This window comes from Sinocyclocheilus grahami, unplaced genomic scaffold (assembly GCF_001515645.1).
Source record: "Sinocyclocheilus grahami isolate Dianchi unplaced genomic scaffold, SAMN03320097.WGS_v1.1 scaffold55.1, whole genome shotgun sequence".
NCBI lineage: Eukaryota > Metazoa > Chordata > Actinopteri > Cypriniformes > Cyprinidae > Sinocyclocheilus > Sinocyclocheilus grahami.
Window position 1 is genome coordinate 3065565 of NW_015505234.1, and position 19365 is coordinate 3084929.

A 19365-nucleotide genomic window follows, 5' to 3' on the forward strand; every position below is an offset into this window, starting at 1 on the left:
TGTTAGGATTTTATTAACCATTTAAAATAAAGCTTTGCTAAAGCAAAATTGTAAAGAACATAGTCGTAAAAATCTGCATCCATATTTCATTGTTGTACCATGAAAAACTGCACAAACGTTCTGTTATATTATATTATATTATGAGGGACAACATGGCATTCAATATTTCAACTCTTGTCTTGTTCAGGTAAGTAAATGCAGTAAGTTTCACACAGAATGCACAATACCTAAAAAATGTTTTTTGTTAAAAAACTATTATTTACAAAGATAAATATAGTTCATCATATGGACACAAGTTTATTTTTGCATGTAACAGTAGTCCCAATGCTTAAAAAACTATGACTTTACTGCTCAAATTAAAAAAAAAATCTATGGAATAATTAATATAAATATTTTAATAAAAAAAATATGAGCTTCACTTCCGCTTTGCCACATAGACTTCCATTGTAAGTGAATTCATGTTACAATAGTGTGCAAACCAGCAGCAAAGAGGAAGATCTGAAGTATCTGATGTCAATTCACATTAATTTGTTTACTAAAACTCTGGGTTAGCTACACTTCAAGAAAGTCAAGAAAATACATTTTGGAAAATGCCAACATTGTGGGCTCAAAAACCATTATTCAAGCATCTGTGACTTAGTGCTGCAGTTTAAGCATCACCTTTTTGCTCAAGTGTCAAACCACATCTTCACTTAAATATTACAAAGCGCCAACATCCTGTTGACTCTATGATAAGGTGTTGAGACATACAGTGTTGTAAAAAGTTTATAATGGCTAACTGTAAAACAGTATGAATGGAGGTTGTGGTAGTCTAGGTGCAGTTAAAAATTCTCCTACAGCAAAAAAAAAAACTAAACAAAAAAAAACAGCAAGTGGGTCAGTGAAGTGGAGTGAAGTGGCACTCTTTTTGCCTTGATCCATTAAGTTATTCAAAATTACATTAAACATGCAATCATACAAAGAAAAGCTTGCACATATCTCTTCTGTGATGAACATGTTTTAAATTTCTGATTTAAAAGTCACACAGATTTTTTTTTTTAATATGGAGCATTAAGTCAAAAATGTCTGTTGTGTGATTTTCCAGAAATTAAACAAAAAAAATCTCAATAAAAAGCTTGAAAAACAAATAAAAAAAAATGCTAGCATAGGTCGTTTTTTATTATTATTTCTTTAAAACAAAGAGTCAATTAAGTTTGTTTTAAAATATGATTCGCATTTAAAAAAAAATACAAATACATCATGTCTTCAAGGTACAAGTAAAGTTACACCACTTGACAGTTTTTGATAAATTAAATCTACATTTTGTAGATAAATGTATAAATGTTTCCAAAACATTTATGTACCCAACAGGAACAGAGTGAATTCAGGTCAATTTGACGACTTCTTGACACTGGGATGGTCCTTTTTTTTTTTTTTTTTACCTGAATTCATCTTTCAAAATTCACGTGAACAGTATTTCCTGATAAAACATTGAAGAGAACAGCGGTCCACAGCCTTACCAGATTTACCGTGTTGCTTTACTGCCATCTAGCAGAAATACTGCACCGTGCAAAGGAGCTGTTTGAAAACAGGGCCCATTTTTTTTAATATTTTCCATTACAAATGACAGACTACCACAATCTACCTGCCATTTTGAACTATATTTTAATTAAATAATAATTATTATTATTATTAGTAGTAGTATAAGACACTAAATCACTAGCCTATATCGTTATTCTATTTTAAGATGTGATTAAAAAGCCGAATAACTATTGTCCAAAATATCATAAAAAATAATTTTATGATGATTTACCTTTATTTACATTTAAAGTGCACATTAAAAACACAGTAGATGTATAGAATGCAAATGTATTAGCGCAGCTATCAGAGTGGATGTGCGTTTACCAGTGACACAAGCACTGGGCAATTTCACCTTACAGGTAACACAGAGTAAAGCGCATAACAAAAAATAAATAAATAAAATAAAACAATTTATAGCTAACAGTTGAATAGATCCAAGTAAAATACAGACATAAATAGGTAATTTTAAAGAGAACACAACATGGGGGTGTCCAGGGTTGATCAGTGCATGGATGCCCCTAAATGGAGGTCTGGGCTCTTATGTCAGTGCATAAGCAAAGACCATGACTGTGCTGAACTTTACAAGAGAGCTGCCTGCATGCTTCACTGTGCTAATTAGTCACATTTTCATTGTTTCTAATTCTTGCAATTTAGAAAATCCACAGAAAATGTAAATCTCTTGTATTCTTCTTGATTATGTTGTACATCGTGTCATCATAGCGACAGGAATGTGTTTTTTAATTCACGTGAACAGTATTTCCTGATAAAACATTGAAGAGAACAGCGGTCCACAGCCTTACCAGATTTACCGTGTTGCTTTACTGCCATCTAGCAGAAATACTGCACCGTGCAAAGGAGCTGTTTGAAAACAGGGCCCATTTTTTAAATATTTTCCATTACAAATGACAGACTACCACAATCTACCTGCCATTTTGAAATATATTTTAATTAAATAATAATTATTATTAGTAGTAGTAGTAGTATAAGACACTAAATCACTAGCCTATATCGTTATTCTATTTTAAGATGTGATTAAAAAGCCGAATAACTATTGTCCAAAATATCATAAAAAATAATTTTATGATGATTTACCTTTATTTACATTTAAAGTGCACATTAAAAACACAGTAGATGTATAGAATGCAAATGTATTAGCGCAGCTATCAGAGTGGATGTGCGTTTACCAGTGACACAAGCACTGGGCAATTTCACCTTACAGGTAACACAGAGTAAAGCGCATAACAAAAAATAAATAAATAAAATAAAACAATTTATAGCTAACAGTTGAATAGATCCAAGTAAAATACAGACATAAATAGGTAATTTTAAAGAGAACACAACATGGGGGTGTCCAGGGTTGATCAGTGCATGGATGCCCCTAAATGGAGGTCTGGGCTCTTATGTCAGTGCATAAGCAAAGACCATGACTGTGCTGAACTTTACAAGAGAGCTGCCTGTGCGAATTAGTCACATTTTCATTGTTTCTAATTCTTGCAATTTAGAAAATCCACAGAAAATGTAAATCTCTTGTAAAGGTAATACAGTTGATTATTTTTAATGCCATAGCATGTTACTTGCTCATTCTCTTTATTGACCAGAGCCTACTGTTACCATTAGATGGACATTAAATGATTCAAGTCCCTGAACAGCTGGAAACAGTGTTGTTTGGTGTAATGAATTACTCTAATGAGGTAATGTGTTCCCCGATTAAATAACTCAATATTACAATCCAGTAATAGTAGGGGAGACAATATAACACTTTTTGACTTTCTCACTTTGTGTAAATCCACATGGGGTTCAGAATATATTTTTTTATCCACAGTAATTTTACACTTGTTTAGTACAAATGTCGCTTTGTTTGATAATTACAGTGATAATTACGTTTTTCTTTATTTACCCTCAAAAAATGGAAGTGAAATGTGACAACATGCCCCGTAGGTGGGGTACATTGTAACATCTGAGGGGCACGTTGTAACATGACCATATGACAGCTGAAAATGTTATCTGATCAAATTAAAAAAATATACAAGCCAAACTAAAATATTTTGTTGTTAAAATAAAATAATATGTATTTATTATTTTTTTCAAATAAAATTATGGCGTTTGTTAAGAATTAAAAATTATCTGATTTTGGAGTTTGACAATGAACACATTGAAACCATGCTTGGGACGGCCCATATAAACGAGCAAAAATGCTTTACATGTCTTGAAATAATAATTTCTGAACATTAAACATTGACTGTCAGTCTTAATTCACCTGTTTCTCGTTAAAATTCATTAAAGTAAATAGTGTCAATTACATCGCTAATGTCATAGAATAGCACACTGTAACGCAGTGTTACAACGTGCCCCATCTGCGCAACTGGAATTTAAAACTGGTTAGTGTCTTCTTGTAGTTATCAAAGCATTAAAAAAAAAAAACACTATCTAAACTGATAAATAACAGGTTGGGGATTAAAATAATAGCAGATTTGTCTAATTTTAAATTAATAATAAAAACTGAGATGAAAATTGTACTTAAGCCAGAATTAAAATTTTACTATGGTAAAATAAATGTTCAGCGATATCTTCAAAAGATTTTTGAATTTTGGCGCACTTCTTTCTCTATATTATGTTGATATGGTAACTAATAAATACTGTAAATGTTGTTATGATAGCATGTGTGGAAATATTCAAACCACGTGTGTTACAACTAACCCTGCGTTACTTTGTGCCCTGCTCTCCCCTACTACAACAATATTTACAATATAAAAAAGGAAATAAAGAAAATAATATGAAAACATAAGTGATTAAACTGATGAAAAATTCAGTCTCTGATCTTTCAGATCAGACTGGGTTCCTCCAGAGTCTGTGTTAAATGAAGAGAAGCTCAGCTTTTTATGTGCATGTCAAGCAGTTCTACTATTTGTATTAATCACACATTTTCTGATCAAGACTGTATGTGCTAGTCATACCTTATTACTTCAACGGAGGGGCATGATGGGAGGCATTTGGCTATCACTGTGGCTTCTGCTGTAGTTACATTATTGGCTTCCAGGCTGCAATCATTAGTTTTAATGGCATCAGCCTTTTGTAACTGCACTAATAGCTAAACCTTCACAGCAAGCACTCAAGTACTACTCAAGTCTTTTCAGATTCGTACATAGGGATAAAATCTCAGCCAGTGTCCATGCCAGGCTGTCACCACATCCATTCCATGACAAGCTGATGAAGACATTAAATCATAAACTAATGACAGCTTTGCAAACACACACAAACACAGGGACCGGGACAATGCAATGTCTGGGTCCATGCATTCATCAGTCCAGCTACAGCATTAAAAGAAGTCTAAAATGTCTTGATGTCCTCTATGGATGAACAGTGTTTGAGGGATGAGGCCACACCAACCAGATCTGAACTCCCAATCGAAGTCAAACTGAGAGACAAGTAGTAACACTGGTTTACAGTATGTTTTCTAAATAAGTCTCTTATGCTCACTAAGGCTGCATTTATTTAAACAAAAATACAATAAAGCATTAATATTGTGAAATATCATTACAATTTAAAATAGCTGTTTTCCATTTTAATATATTTTCAAATGCAATTTATTCCTGTGATAGCAAAGCTGAATTTTCAGCAGCCATTAATCTTCAGTGTCACATTATCCTTCAGAAATCATTCTAACATGCTGATTTGGTGTTTAAGAAACATTTCTTATTATCAATGTTGAAAACAGTTCTGTTGCTTTTTTTTTTTTTTGGAAACCTTAATATATAATTTTCAAGATTCTTTGATGAATAGAAATTTCACAATAACATATGAATGTTTTTACTGTCATTTTTATGCTATCAAGTTAATGCATCCTTGCTGAATAAAAGTATGATCTCATCTTTAAAAATTAAAAAAAAAAAACATACTGACCCCAAACTTTTGAACGGTAGTGCATGTGATGTAACAAATCCATACATTACACTTCATACAGTATATGTGGTTCTGTAATGTATTTAGTGTCTTACTGTAGTATTTTTAGTGCCTTCATGCTCATCAGACCTTCACAAAGAGCCAAGGATCCATGTGGGCCAAACTGATTCTCTGACAAACTAAATAAAAACTAAAACTATTTTATTCCCTGTCAGTGACATCTTTTCAAAGCAATAGTTTCATCTAAAATTAATTCTGTAATAATTCACTGTGAAGACCATAATACTGTACATAGGACTTACTTGAGTTCTGAAAGTTGGGGCAGTAACGGAAGGACTTGAGCTAGTTTAGCAGCACATGCCTGACCAAGCCGGTTTTTGGACAGCCTGTGAATACATAATGATGAAGAATGGTCAGCTACTGATTTTGCAAGTAACATAACATAAAATAAATGATTTACTGTAGTTTCTGAAGAACTCTGCAGTGGGATAGTGCCACCAGTTGCTTCTCTCCAGCCTGGTCAGTCACATTGTTGTCTGACAGACTGCAAAAATGTTAATCAAGGAAAATGAATAATGATGCAATGATTCAGATGATGTTACTGCAGTAACAAATCTAGACAATGACACTACCGTGCACACGTATGGGGTCAGTATGTCTTTCTAATGTTTTTGAAAGAACTCTCCTACGCTCACCAAGGCTGCATTCATTTGATCAAAAATTCAGTAAAAACAGTGATATTGTAAAATATTATTACAATTTAAAATAACTGTCCTCTATGGTAATATATTAACGTGTAATTTATTTCTGTGATGACAGCTTCCACATTTCTTACAAAAAAAAAATTCATACTGACCCCAAACTATTTTGTATATATTAAATAAACATTGACAACTTGGCATAATATATTTCCACCATATCTCCACTAGAGGGTGGTCTATCATAAGCCTTATAAATTGTGCTCAAGCACTATTCAGGTAAGGAATACATGTATTCTCATGCTCAATGCAGTTGCCATACCTTAGTTTTACTAGTTCAGTCCACGAATTCATGTATTTCACAAGCTCATAAGTACCACCATCTCCCATTCGCCAACTTTCCAACCTGTAAACAGCATAAAAATGTTCACATATTTCCAAACCCTTAGCATGTGTGTGCAGGTGCTTTTTAATGACCACAATACTTACTCAATCTCTTCCATCAGTCTAAAAACCTTAAAAGAGGTCAGAAGACAAAGTATGCCAGTGCCATTCACAAACGTCTCTGATGTCACCACTCTAATGTTGTTCAAGCTGAGGAGAATAACCAATCAAAGTAAAAATTAAATACAGGATGGGCTCTCGGGTGAGTACACCAGCTTATTGAGTGTTTGCGAAATCTACAATGAACATTTCAGGGTGTAAAAGCCTTACCTGAGCCTTCTAAGTGAGGCCAAATGGCTGAAGCCTTGAGCTAGGATGGTTATACCCTCCTCATCAAGTACCACAGAGTCCAGTCTATCATTGAGAATTGATCATTGATAGTATTGAATATAGCATATTCTGTCAATGACTGTGAATGCATTACAAACTAGCCACATTTCTTAAATTCAAGAGTGCAGTGTATGAAAAGCTGAGACTACAACACATGTTACCGTATCTCTGCCAGCAAGATGCACCTGCACCAGACCTCTGACCAGGTCACGCCCTCGAGCTGCTGTCCAACCAGAGCACTGGTACAGACTGGACAAAAAGATATCGGCCAATCAGCAATGTTGCACTCTGCTGCACTGAGAAATAATGAAGAAAATCAGACACTTACTTGATCGACTTTAGATTTGGCACACTTTGAAGTGCTCTCCCAAGTACTGTAGCTCCACGGTCACCTAAAACAAGCTGGGACAAACTGGAAAACCAAAGGCAAAGGGAAATGCTGAAACATATGGGAAGGAAAAGGTAAATAAGCTGACAGAATGAAATTACACATAATTATTCCCGGTAAGGACCACTTTTTCAGTGCAAAGTTAAACTTCACTTGGACTAAAGGATCATGAGAAAGAGTTTGGTAATGCTTCAGCAAGCTTTTCCAACACATCCTCATCGGCACCTTTTCAAATCAAGACCAAAAAAGTAAAAATATTCCATGTAAAAAAAAAAAATTCCATGTTTTTCTCAAAAGTTAGTGTACTTGTTTACTAGTGTCAGTGAAGCACTTGAGGGGAAAAAAAACATGAAACACATAATGAAGAAAATAAAGAGAATATCACTTGTGAGCAGACTTTTTAATCATACTTAATTTCCTATTAAGCTTTATTTTTGTCAAATTATGCAAATAGTATGAAAAAAAGATCTGTGTGTATTTAAGATCCATAGATGCTATGGAATCAGCCCCAGCAACAAAAACAGTTGGACATTTTATCACAAAAATGTAAAAAATTTAATTCTTACCACTGCTATTTCTATCACAGTATGCTATTAAACACAATATATTATTTGATATTTGAGCAAAATTACACAAATGTCCTGTGATGTATGTATGTTTACTGTTAGACATTATGTAAAAAGCATGTTTTAAAGGGGTCATATGATGCGATTTCAAGTTTTCCTTTCTCTTTGGAGTAGGGATGGGCGATACCACTTATTTTGTTTTCGATACGATACCGATATTTTTCAAGGCAGTATCGTCGATACCGATACGATACTTCTGAATTAAACTTTAAATGATGAAATGTATTAAATTATTAAATTACTAAGAGTAAAATGGGTAATGATAACCACTTAACTTTGTTTAAAATGCATTTTAACATTCAATACGCCTTAATTGTAACTTATTAGGTTATATTTTCAAAGAGATGATCTTTATAAAAGTTAAGACTGGTCCACGCCCTCCTAAACCACCTCGTTCAAACATGCCCCCACATGTCTACGTCACGGTGTGGGAAAATTTGCATAACAAATTCTGGGAGAGTAGACTACAATGCCGGCTGTTCTGACTCACAGTCTGTATACGTTTTTTATATTTAAAGAATTTGCCACTGACGATTCAAATGTGAGTTTTGAGCAGTGTAGAGTAGCACTTGTTGTTTGTCATTTCTCCAATCACAAATGCAGACATGATTTTGTTTACGTGGCACGATGCAACGCAGTGCGTAAAAAGACAGTACAAGTCGTTATAATCCGTAATTATGTCCCCACTGAATGCAACAAATGCCTCGTTTATAATGGGTTTTAATGTTTTTGTCTAGTCGCTCCAGCCGGACGGGGCATCACAGTATGGTAAGGGGAATAACATTTCCATCACACGCTTGAGGTATTCGGCCAATCACAACGCACTGGATAGCTGGCCAATCAGAGCACACCTCACTTTTCAGACCGATAAGCTTTATAAAAATCGCTGCGTTTCAGAAAGGCGGGGCATAGAGGAGAGAAACAATAATGTACAGTATGTGGAAAATAATGTGTTTTTTTAACCTTAAACCGCATAAAGACATTTCATTACACCAAATACACCAAATAATGTTATTTTTAGCAACATCATATGACCCCTTTAAAAGAAACACTCGTACATTTAAAATAAAGATGATTATCTGCTCTTAATTATGAAACACTTACGTATAGTTCCTGAGATTCCGTAAGAACAGAATGACCGCAGAAAAAAAATCTCCACCATTTCGAGCTGAGAATCTGGACATAAAATGAAGTAAGCAGAATTCATACAGAAAAATAAAACATCTAATAGACCAAAATAAGCATAAACTCTCATTGACATGGACCTTAAATCCTGCAAGGCGTGGCATTTCTGAAAGGGAAGTGTCAGAGGAGCGAGATGCTGTCCATTTATGTCACAGTCATCAAAGCTAAAGAATGTGACAAAAGTGGTGTTGTACATCAAATACAGAGAATATCACATAAAAATAAGAGTCAATAAAAGCATAAAACCAACAACAAGCTTACAATCAAACAAAATACCAACACACTTGATGGACTTCAGGGCAGGTGAAAACTTTTCAGGATCTCTGTAAGAAAGAAAAAGGTCCAAATTAGCTTTGCATATGTAATATTGTAAACTATTTATTCACAATATATATAGCATTCCATATTCTATGAGCATAAAAAATATATAGAAACTTACACAAAAGTGGAGCTGAGACATGAATTGCCCTCTGTAATGATGTTTATGGATGCATGGTTGACCCTGCAAATATTGGGTAAACGATGTTTTTTCATTTCTAGAGCAATATTTTTTTACTTACATGTGTCTATTTGCAAATGGTCTTAATTTAATCTTAAAGGGATAGTTCACCTAAAAATGAAAATTCTGTCATTAATTACTCACCCTCATGTCGTTCCAAACCCGCAAGACCTTCATTCATCTTCGGAACACAAATTGAGATATTTTTGATGAAATCTGAGAGCTTTCTTACCCTGCATAGACAGCAATGCAACTAAACATTCCCATGCAGGCCCTGAAAGGTTGTAAGGGCATCATTAAAATAGTCCATGCACCATCAGTGGTTCAGCAATAATTTTATGACACTATGAGAATTCTTTTTGTAAAGAAAACAAAAATAACGACTTTATTCAACAGTTCTTCTCTTCCGTGTCAGCGTCCGCCGCCATACACGAGAGTACCACGACGCTCAGATTTCACCAAAAATATCTTAATTGGTGTTCCAAAGATGAACGAAGGTCTTATGGGTTTAGAACGACATGAGGGTGAGTAATTAATGGCAGAATTTTCATTTTTGGGTGAGCTATCCTTTTAAGATTAAATTAGGACCATTTGCAAATGGACACACTTAAATTAAAATCTGACGTGCCATTGAACATGAATGTGTGAGTTGGGATGAAATGAGAGTAACATCGCCACATGGAAAACCATTCGGTATACAACCACAACCTACCCACAATTAAATAAAGAGACACATTTTGGTTAATTCAAGTGACTTTAAAGAACAGGTAAGATGTTAATGCTATTAATATCACTTTGTCTCTGTCATAACATTTGAAAACATTTACTGTTTTATAAACCTGTTAATACACAGCCATGAATTCATCAATGGTCACAAGATGTGTGTCTGTTGATTGTGGGTTACTGCCTCAGAACCGCACCTGATTTCTTTGATGTGTGGCTGCAGATTGAGGCATTTGGTAATGAGACCGTAAACAGCATTTCCTGTCAGCCACGGCTCTTCAATCCTAATAAAGACATTCCAAACACATTAGTATCCTCATATTGTAAGTGCTATATAAATGCAGCAACTAAACACAGAAAAAATGCCATGATTACATCTGTCCTTTGTTGTTTCTTCAACTTAAGGGAGTTAGCACCTTAAGATTTTTGGAAAATAAACTCATTAAAACATGTTTCCCACATTCACAAGTTTGTATACTAACAACGGTGTATAAACATGTCTTACAGGAGAATTGTCATTTTCCCCCACATATCCACCTCAGTGTAATTTCCAACAAATCTCATATCATCTTTTTTGTTTAACATTTTGTGGTGGAATAAATGGAATATGTATTCCTACGGCTAATTTAATAGCTAGTATATATATATATATGGTACACTTTTTACCAAATTTACCAGACCTTGATTTTTGCTTTATATTCTATATGTCTTATATTTCATATCACTGTTGTCTCAGACATGGCTGTTTCTTTGCTAAAATCTGTTAGTCATGATGAAAATGATGCATGAGGGACAGTCATAATTTGTGTAAAACTGATGTAAATCAATTCACATAATAAATACTGAAATGTTTATTACACACTTTGTTTAGGTTATCATTTTATTAGTTATATTATTTTTTGAAAATATTTATATTTTTACAGTGAAATTTTTCTATTTTTAAACTGATAGTCTAGGTCTGAGACAAGGGTACAAAACAAAAATCTATAAAGAAATACATAACATTTCTAAAATGCCAGAAGTTGAAGAAATCATCTTAAATAAACAGATGTTTTGTTCATTTCTTACCTGAAGTCTCTGTGTTGGTGACAGCTAACTAAGTGCTCAACAAAATACTCAATCTGCTCCGAACTCAGACCATTATTTCTTAATATCCAAGGAATAGGAAAATGTGCATTAAAAATGTGCCAAATATGGCGTTTAAAAAATGTCCAAGAAATGCATGAGCACTGTTGAAACAGATACTATGTCTGTGAGATCAATCTTTAAAAATAAATAATCTTTGTAAAATCTTACTTCACAGTTTGGATGGTGGACAGCTCAACCAGGCTGTCCAGTAAAGAGAAAAGGCCTTGACTGTGCAGTGAATTAGAAGACAATCTAAAGAATAAAGTAACAATTACATTTTTTTACATAGTCATGAAACCTCAACCCACATTTTAAGATGTTAACAGATATGTACAGTTTGCACATCCCTGAAAACAATGACAGTACTCATTATCTCTATTAATAAGGAGATAAATCTAGAAGATATTGCAGTTTTCTGAGAGGAAAAATAAAGAATATCGAGTTTCAATAGTTAAGAAATGTCCAAAATACACACATAGTAACATAACTATGCTCAAATACTCACTCTAATGTAAGTAGTCTAGGGCATCTGTTCAAAATTTCCACAAGCTTCTTCTAGTGTATCACCTCAAAACTGCACTCCCTTAGCCTGTCGTCAAGACCAACTGTAAGAGGAAGCTAACCACCAAACTACTTTCACTTTTGACTTGAGTGAATAAATCATATTATTCGTGTGACTCTCTGATTGTTTGTTTCGACTGTGATACCTCACATGTATTCAGGGAAATTACCTAGGAGTTTTGCCATTGACATGTTCCTGCACAAACTTAATCAGAGACTGATCTTCCACTCCAAGACTAAAGATGAGAAAAGCATTAACCTTCAGACTTAAACAGTCAAACAAGTAAACACACATGTAATACGTAAGCCAATCATTGTTCATGTCAGTGAAAAACAAGGAATGAATGGAAGTGATAGTGAGTTAGCCTTTACCTGACTTCAACAGCAATAACTTTCTTACAGGCCTTCATTGAGTCAACCAGATGCAGTGCCCCCACTTGAGTCATTCAGTTGCCACTGAGGCTGTGAAGGAGTGCAATAAGTAAACTTTACCATTTGAATTAATCCATAATATCAATTATAATCAAACTCTACATCTGTCACTGATAGGGGTGGAACGGTTCAAGTTACTCACGGTTCTGTATGTGCTATGTTTAGAGAAAAAAGGGACTATATTGTCAAATAAAAATAAAGAAAATAACAAACAATCTAATTACAAGCAACAGAACAAATAAGACAACCCAAGCAAGCAAAGCTACAAATAAAATAAACAGTGCTTTTCAGGGTTTTTAGGAAGGTCTAACCGTTTTTAGGTACAGAAATTGAATAAAGTAATCAAATGTAAAATAGCATTGCATATTTGACAGTATAAATTAAAGATTAGTCCTTATTAACGTTACAAAAGCTATTCAATCAAGAGCAGTGAGTCATTTCCTTGTCTTTTGTTGTTTGATTAACATTAAGAAAGTGCTGTCACTTTAAGACAATGCACTGATACTGTACTTTCAACTGACTGACTATGTCTGCTAGGATACTCACCAAGACAGGCATTTTGACATCATTTTTGTGTGAATTTGTCCTTTCAAGCTCGACTTGAAAAGGAACTCAATATTTGCACGCTTTCTGAGACACGGGTTTGTTTGGCGCTTCGGATGCGCGCTCACAAAACGGGCGGTAAAGTTAGTTTGATGTTTGACATTCATTAAAGGGGGGTACAATGGGTTTCATGCATTCAGAGTTGTTTACACTGTTAAAGAGTCAGATTCTAATGCTAAGCATGAACAAAATTTCAAAAAACAACGTATGACGGAGTATTTCTTTGCTAAAAAACTTACTTTCGGGTTCGTACAAGTTTCGGAGAGTTTTTTTTCGATCGTGGGTCTTCATGACGTAGACGAGGGTGGAACTCCTTATATGGGCATTTCTCCCGGAAAAGCGCGCCTGCGCACGCATCGACCAGAGTAAGAGTGAGATCGCACCCATCAAGGCCCTTCATCCGGCGGAGGTGCTGCACGGGACTCGCCCGGGAAGAATGTCTCCAAAGAAGTGTGTTTTTGGTTGTAAGGGAAAGATAACTTTGTTCAGCTTCCTAAAGAACCCAGCTTAAACAGTTTGTTACAGTTTTGTTACAGTTTGTTTTTCCGGGGCAGCAACGGAGTTTCGCAAGTGTGTTTGTTGACGAACGTTTTATAAACAAGGCCCAGTTCGACGCTGGATTTGCACATCGTTTGATACTGAAAAATGGAGCGGTCGAGCTATAAAAGATCCCGGTCATGTCATGACGTAGACGAGGGTGGAACTCCTTATATGGGCATTTCTCCCGGAAAAGTGCGCCTGCGCACGCATCGACCAGAGTAAGAGTGAGATCGCACCCATCAAGGCCCTTCATCCGGCGGAGGTGCTGCACGGGACTGTTTGTTGACGAACGTTTTATAAACAAGGCCCAGTTCGACGCTGGATTTGCACATCGTTTGATACTGAAAAATGTTAAACAGTTTGTTACAGTTTTGTTACAGTTTGTTTTTCCGGGGCAGCAACGGAGTTTCGCAAGTGTGTTTGTTGACGAACGTTTTATAAACAAGGCCCAGTTCGACGCTGGATTTGCACATCGTTTGATACTGAAAAATGGAGCGGTCGAGCTATAAAAGATCCCGGTCATGATTCAGAACTGCAGACGGTAAGTGAAACTCATAGACTGCAAAAAGGGGAAACTGCATCAAATGTCTGTTTTGTTGGCAGCCGGAGCTCAAGTGCTCGTCAATCTTTAGCTCCGCCCACGGCGCGCCTCCAGGAGCTCGGCTTTTTCCGGCGAGAATCGTAAAGCTGCATCTTTCTTTTATAAATATGATAAAACTAAAGACTTTTTGGAGATATAAAGGATGCAGTACTACTCTATAGGTACTCAAGATTAACATGAGATTGGGTGAAACTGTGTGTGTTATCTCCCCTTTAAACATTCGGTTTCATACCAATTAAACTCTTTGCAGCGGTTATGTTTTGAGCCTATACTAAATCAGATAGACATACATATGCCTTTTTACATTGCACAAGGCTTAATTTCTAAAAAAAAAATAAACCATATAAACAATTTAACTACATAACATTATACTATAAAACCAACACTAAAATGTTCAGAAAAACTTCCCTGTTATTGCACAAGGCTCCGTTTTTGGAATTAGCACTTTGTGTTTAATAATAATTGTAAAGCTTTTAATGTATACAATAATGTAAATCCATTAAACGACAACACCATTTTGATCTAAAGTAGGGCTGCACGATAAATCGCATGCGATATGTAACGCGCATCTTATCAGTAAGAGTTGCGCAAAACCACGTTCATATTCGCGCGATTTTTTGCGCAGCTCGTCAGTGAACAACGGCTCTGTGTAGTTAATGCTGCTCAATGTGAAAGCCCGCAGGTGATGGAGATTTGAGATAAAAAAATGTAACTTTCGTAATATAAATGGCTCCAACACATCTAATTATTTAATACCGTGAGTTCTGTTCCAGAGATATTGAGAATAAATCGTCCATTATGGTGTGCAGCGACCATTAGCGGGTCTAGAAGCCCATCAGAAGTTCAGCATGCGCTTCTCAGTCAGTTGGGACGGGTTAAACACAGAGGTGTTGATGTCTGATTTTGTATTATTGTAAATAACCAAACCCTGTTCATCGGATAAACAACAGTAACCACATCAAAGGATTTGAAAAATGGATTTGCATTTGGTTGAATGCGGTTTTTAAATACAATATCGGTGTAATCAGGGGGAAGAGGTCACAGAGATATCCACACCAATGTCACCATCACTAAGAAACAGATTACATTAGTACATACCAGAAACAGGTATAACACAACCAGAAAACTGCATGTGGCTGTGGAATATGAGAGCTCTGCATTTTACCTGCTTGCTCCTGTGTGAAGTCTGCTAGAATGTTAGCCACATTGTTTATTTCCTTACAGATCTGTTAGAGAAAGGAAACCCAGTCATTTTATTAAATGGCAGGAAAGTCTACTAATGATCTAATGTTCTGTTTATTTGAAAAATAAGAGCAGTATCATCTAGAACAACATGCTAGACACACTCACCTGTGATTTTACTACTAACTTCACTGTGAAGGTCACAATATCTGTTCTTTTCAGCCAGCACAGTCAAGGTGAAAGTCATTTAAATGCTCTTGCAAATGAGCAGCACGTACAGATGGAAAATGTGACAATTGATCTAGATCTAGATATAAATCAAAATATACTTTGTAAAAAGGTTGATTGAAGCGTTGTGAACACTTCTATTGTATCTCAGTAATATGAAATGTTAAACTCACTCTCTGTCTCCTTGCTGGAGCAGCTTCAGTTTGTGAAATGTGAGGCAACCGTCTGATACAGGGGCGGCGTTTCTGTATGGCAGAGTATCCCTGTTGAAAAAAACAGCATATGCTGGTTAGGTATGTTTTGATGCCGGTTTGAGCTGGTCCTTTGCTGGTTTATGCTGGTCGAACCAGCAAAGGACCAGCGTAAACCAGCAAAGGACCAGCATAAACCAGCATCAAAACATACCTAACCAGCATATGCTGTTTTTTTCAACAGGGATGGCAGTTGCCATACCCTAGCCCAGTCAGCTGTGCCATGAAAAATGATCCAAACTTAATATCTCTATTATATTTCGTTATTATTATTATTATTTTAAATCAGAGCGTTTTTACAAATATTTAACCAATAATAAAACTTCATAACGCCATTGGATCCTCAAACTGTCAGCAAAACCTCATAACTTCACCCCACCTCCATTCAGATTGACGCGCACATGAGACAGATCTCCGCTTGTTTGTAATGCAGGGCTAAATAAATAACTGACGTTTGTATAGTACAGCGTTTTCTTTACTCAAACACTATGTCTTTAAAGGCCAATGCTTTTGTGTGTTTGAAGAGTGGAGAAGTAGGCTATTTTCCATCTAGTTGTAGCCAATATACATTTTGTACGTTTTAAATATCCTGTGCATATCACGCTTCATCATTTATATCATGAGATATTGGCCAAGTGTATTAAACAACAAGAAAAACTAAGCACCCAAATAGCTACAATAAACGTTATATAACCTGTTAAAGTTGATGAAAGCGTATAATGCGATGCACTTGCCTCAGATGCGGCCTTTCTATTGACAGACAAACATCTCAGTCATTAGCTAATCAAAAACCTTGTTAACTCAACTTGAGCTTGATTTTCATATAATGTTAAGTGCAAATGTCTGATACAATACCAACACTGACGACGCAGTGTTTAATGATTGATTTTACCCCCTTTCTATCCCTTTCTACATCTCCCCTGTAGGCTATTTCAGTGCTTCAGCGTGAATGGGATTCATTCACATAGTTTTGGATTGATGACCAGGTCAATTTGTGACTCAACTTTAAAATCCACTGACTGTTTCTGGTCGAGTCTGTATATAAGAAAGAACATGGCAATGTTAATTTGATGCAAACTGACATTGGTTTTACTATTGTGGAAAAAAAGTGGTACACATTGTCACAAATTCCATATTAAAAAAATTATATTTAAAAGGTAACATTTCTTAATAAGTTCATAATTTGGACCCTTATACAACAAAGTCTCTCATTACATTTTCTCAGTTTATTTTAATGTTTTGTTCAACCCTGTTACCTAAACAGATCAAATAAATATTTTCTTACTCATGAAAATTTTTAAACAGCAATTAAGCTTAACAATATTTATAAATTAACATTTGGTCTCAACAAGGTAGTTTATGTTGAGTGACAGCTACTGTAAATCTAGTGACAATTAGAAATTCTGGCAGTGTTTCTTTTTTTTAATGATTTTGGACTATAGTTTTTTTAATGTGTATTTAATATTTTTTTTTGAAAATTACAAAATAAAAAAAGAGAGAGAGAGTTAAGCACCTTCTTTCAAATACATTAAAAAATGTTCACCATTTTGACTTAAAAAAATAATTTAATTGTGATGCTGTAACTGAAATATAAGTGTGTGATTTCTTTACAGGCTGACCAGAAGAAACCTTGAAGTTCATACTATATAAACAAAAGATAAAACATATGTAGAGCATGGGGTTAAACCACAGCTGTGCTATTGCAGAAACCTGATCCTGATATGTGGTAATAAATAGAAACACTCACAGCCAGCTGCCATACCCATAGTTGATGGTCCCTTTGAATACAGCAGACACGTTTGAAGTAGGGCTGGACGATATACCATATTTTACCGTCCCAATGCCTATATATTGATCGCTGTCCCTCTACGCTGGGATATCTGGCATGCTGAAAAGCAGCCTGTATCAGTTCAGTATAGTTTTCTCATTCACTGAGGAGTCAAGGAAGGGAAATATTTATTTACTATTCCAGGGTTTCCCAAGTTCAGGGAACTGCAGGTTAATGAGAAGGAAATAATTAATTCAATCATAAAAAAATTTTTTTTTAATTAAAACGACGTTTGGGAATCCCAGCTCAAGTCTTTACTTGTAGAACTTTTTTTTATTATTATTATAGGTTGCTTTTTATTAGTCTCCATTCCGTTTGATTGTTTTTCATGAATCAACATTTTTTCAGCTTATGTGCAGTTATTTTTATGCACTTGAATATTTTTGCTACTTACCGTCATTTGCGATCTTTTTATATTTTACTATCTTTATGTATTACATAAATATGCTATGCTTTATATGAGCTCATAAAAACTGACTACATTTTAACTATTTTCACAAGACTAAAAATTATACCATAATTTATTCTGCATGTGAGAAGAGGGTATGGAAACAAAGTCAGAGGTTTTATCAGGTTAGTTTTGTCTGGTCTTTTAGCCTCTTGAAATTGTTTAAAATTAATTCTAACAACACATTAAAATAAAATCCTCATCTTTTGCCATCAAGTTTTTCTGTGAGGCCTAGTGCAAACAGTTTTTTGTTTTTTTCTCAATTCCTTAAAGTGGTCATATGATGCGATTTCAAATTTTCCTTTCTCTTTGGAGTGTTACAAGCTCTTGGTGCATAAAGAAGATCTGTAAAGTTGCAAAGACTAAAGTCTCAAATCCAAAGAGAGATTCTTCATAAAAGTTCAGAGTCAGAGTCAAAGTACCTACCTAAAACGCCTCGTTCTAACACGCCCCCACATATCTACCTCACTATGTGGGAAGATTTGCATAACGCTGCCCAAATGTTCACGCAAAGAAAGAAGGTGTAACTTTTATTCTCACTGTAGTATTGTTGACGCTGCAGCCAAATCGTGAAGAGCTGTGTTTCGTTGTGAAATCGAAGCGACTTTGTTTGGTCGTCCAAAAGAGGACGATATCCACTTCGTCATGCCTAGAGCTGATCTGTGCTGGTCACTGAGGGAATACATCAACTTTCACCGTGGACAAAGCGGAGTCCAGCCCGGGGCAACATGTGGTTGCCGCTCATTCGTCACAGCCACCGGACGCGCCGTTCTCGACCCCGCTGCCTCAGCTCACGCTAGCTTGGCCTCAGCGCACTCTAGCCCGGCCTCAGCTCGGGGCTTCCCCTCACGTTAGGCCGCTGTGTTTTTCGTTGTGAAAGAGAAGCTACTTTGTTTGGTCTTCCAAAAGAGGACACGACTACAAATCAGTGGTTAAGTTGTATTTGCAACACTGTTCCAGAACAGTTTAACCCAAATATCCAGATGTGTGCAGCACATTTTATGGAGGACTGTTTACTGATCCTGGGAGAGTAACGTTAGACTACAATGCCGGCAGTTCTGACTCACGTAAGTACGTTTTCATTTAAAGGATTTGCCACTGATGATTCAAACGCGAGTTTTGGGCAGTGTAGAGTAGCACTTGTTGTTTGTCATTTCTCCAATCACAAATGCAGACGGAGTTTTATGTTTACGCGATGCGATGCGATGCA

The 19365-nt window shown here is 35.6% G+C and overlaps 2 long non-coding RNA genes across 2 annotated transcripts; both read right to left on the reverse strand.

The window, feature by feature from the left end:
- Nucleotides 1-5769: 5769 nt before the first annotated feature.
- Nucleotides 5770-9111, reverse strand: LOC107583914 (uncharacterized). Its single transcript, XR_001609081.1, has 8 exons — nt 9051-9111; nt 7261-7344; nt 7094-7181; nt 6873-6956; nt 6648-6752; nt 6481-6564; nt 5921-6004; nt 5770-5846 (listed from the first exon to the last, which is right to left on the reverse strand). It is a non-coding gene; the product is annotated as an uncharacterized lncRNA (long non-coding RNA).
- LOC107583915 (uncharacterized) lies at nt 9105-11499 on the reverse strand. The gene is made up of 6 exons (XR_001609082.1): nt 11422-11499; nt 10551-10637; nt 9571-9633; nt 9393-9454; nt 9212-9295; nt 9105-9122 (listed from the first exon to the last, which is right to left on the reverse strand). It is a non-coding gene; the product is annotated as an uncharacterized lncRNA (long non-coding RNA).
- Nucleotides 11500-19365: the final 7866 nt, after the last annotated feature.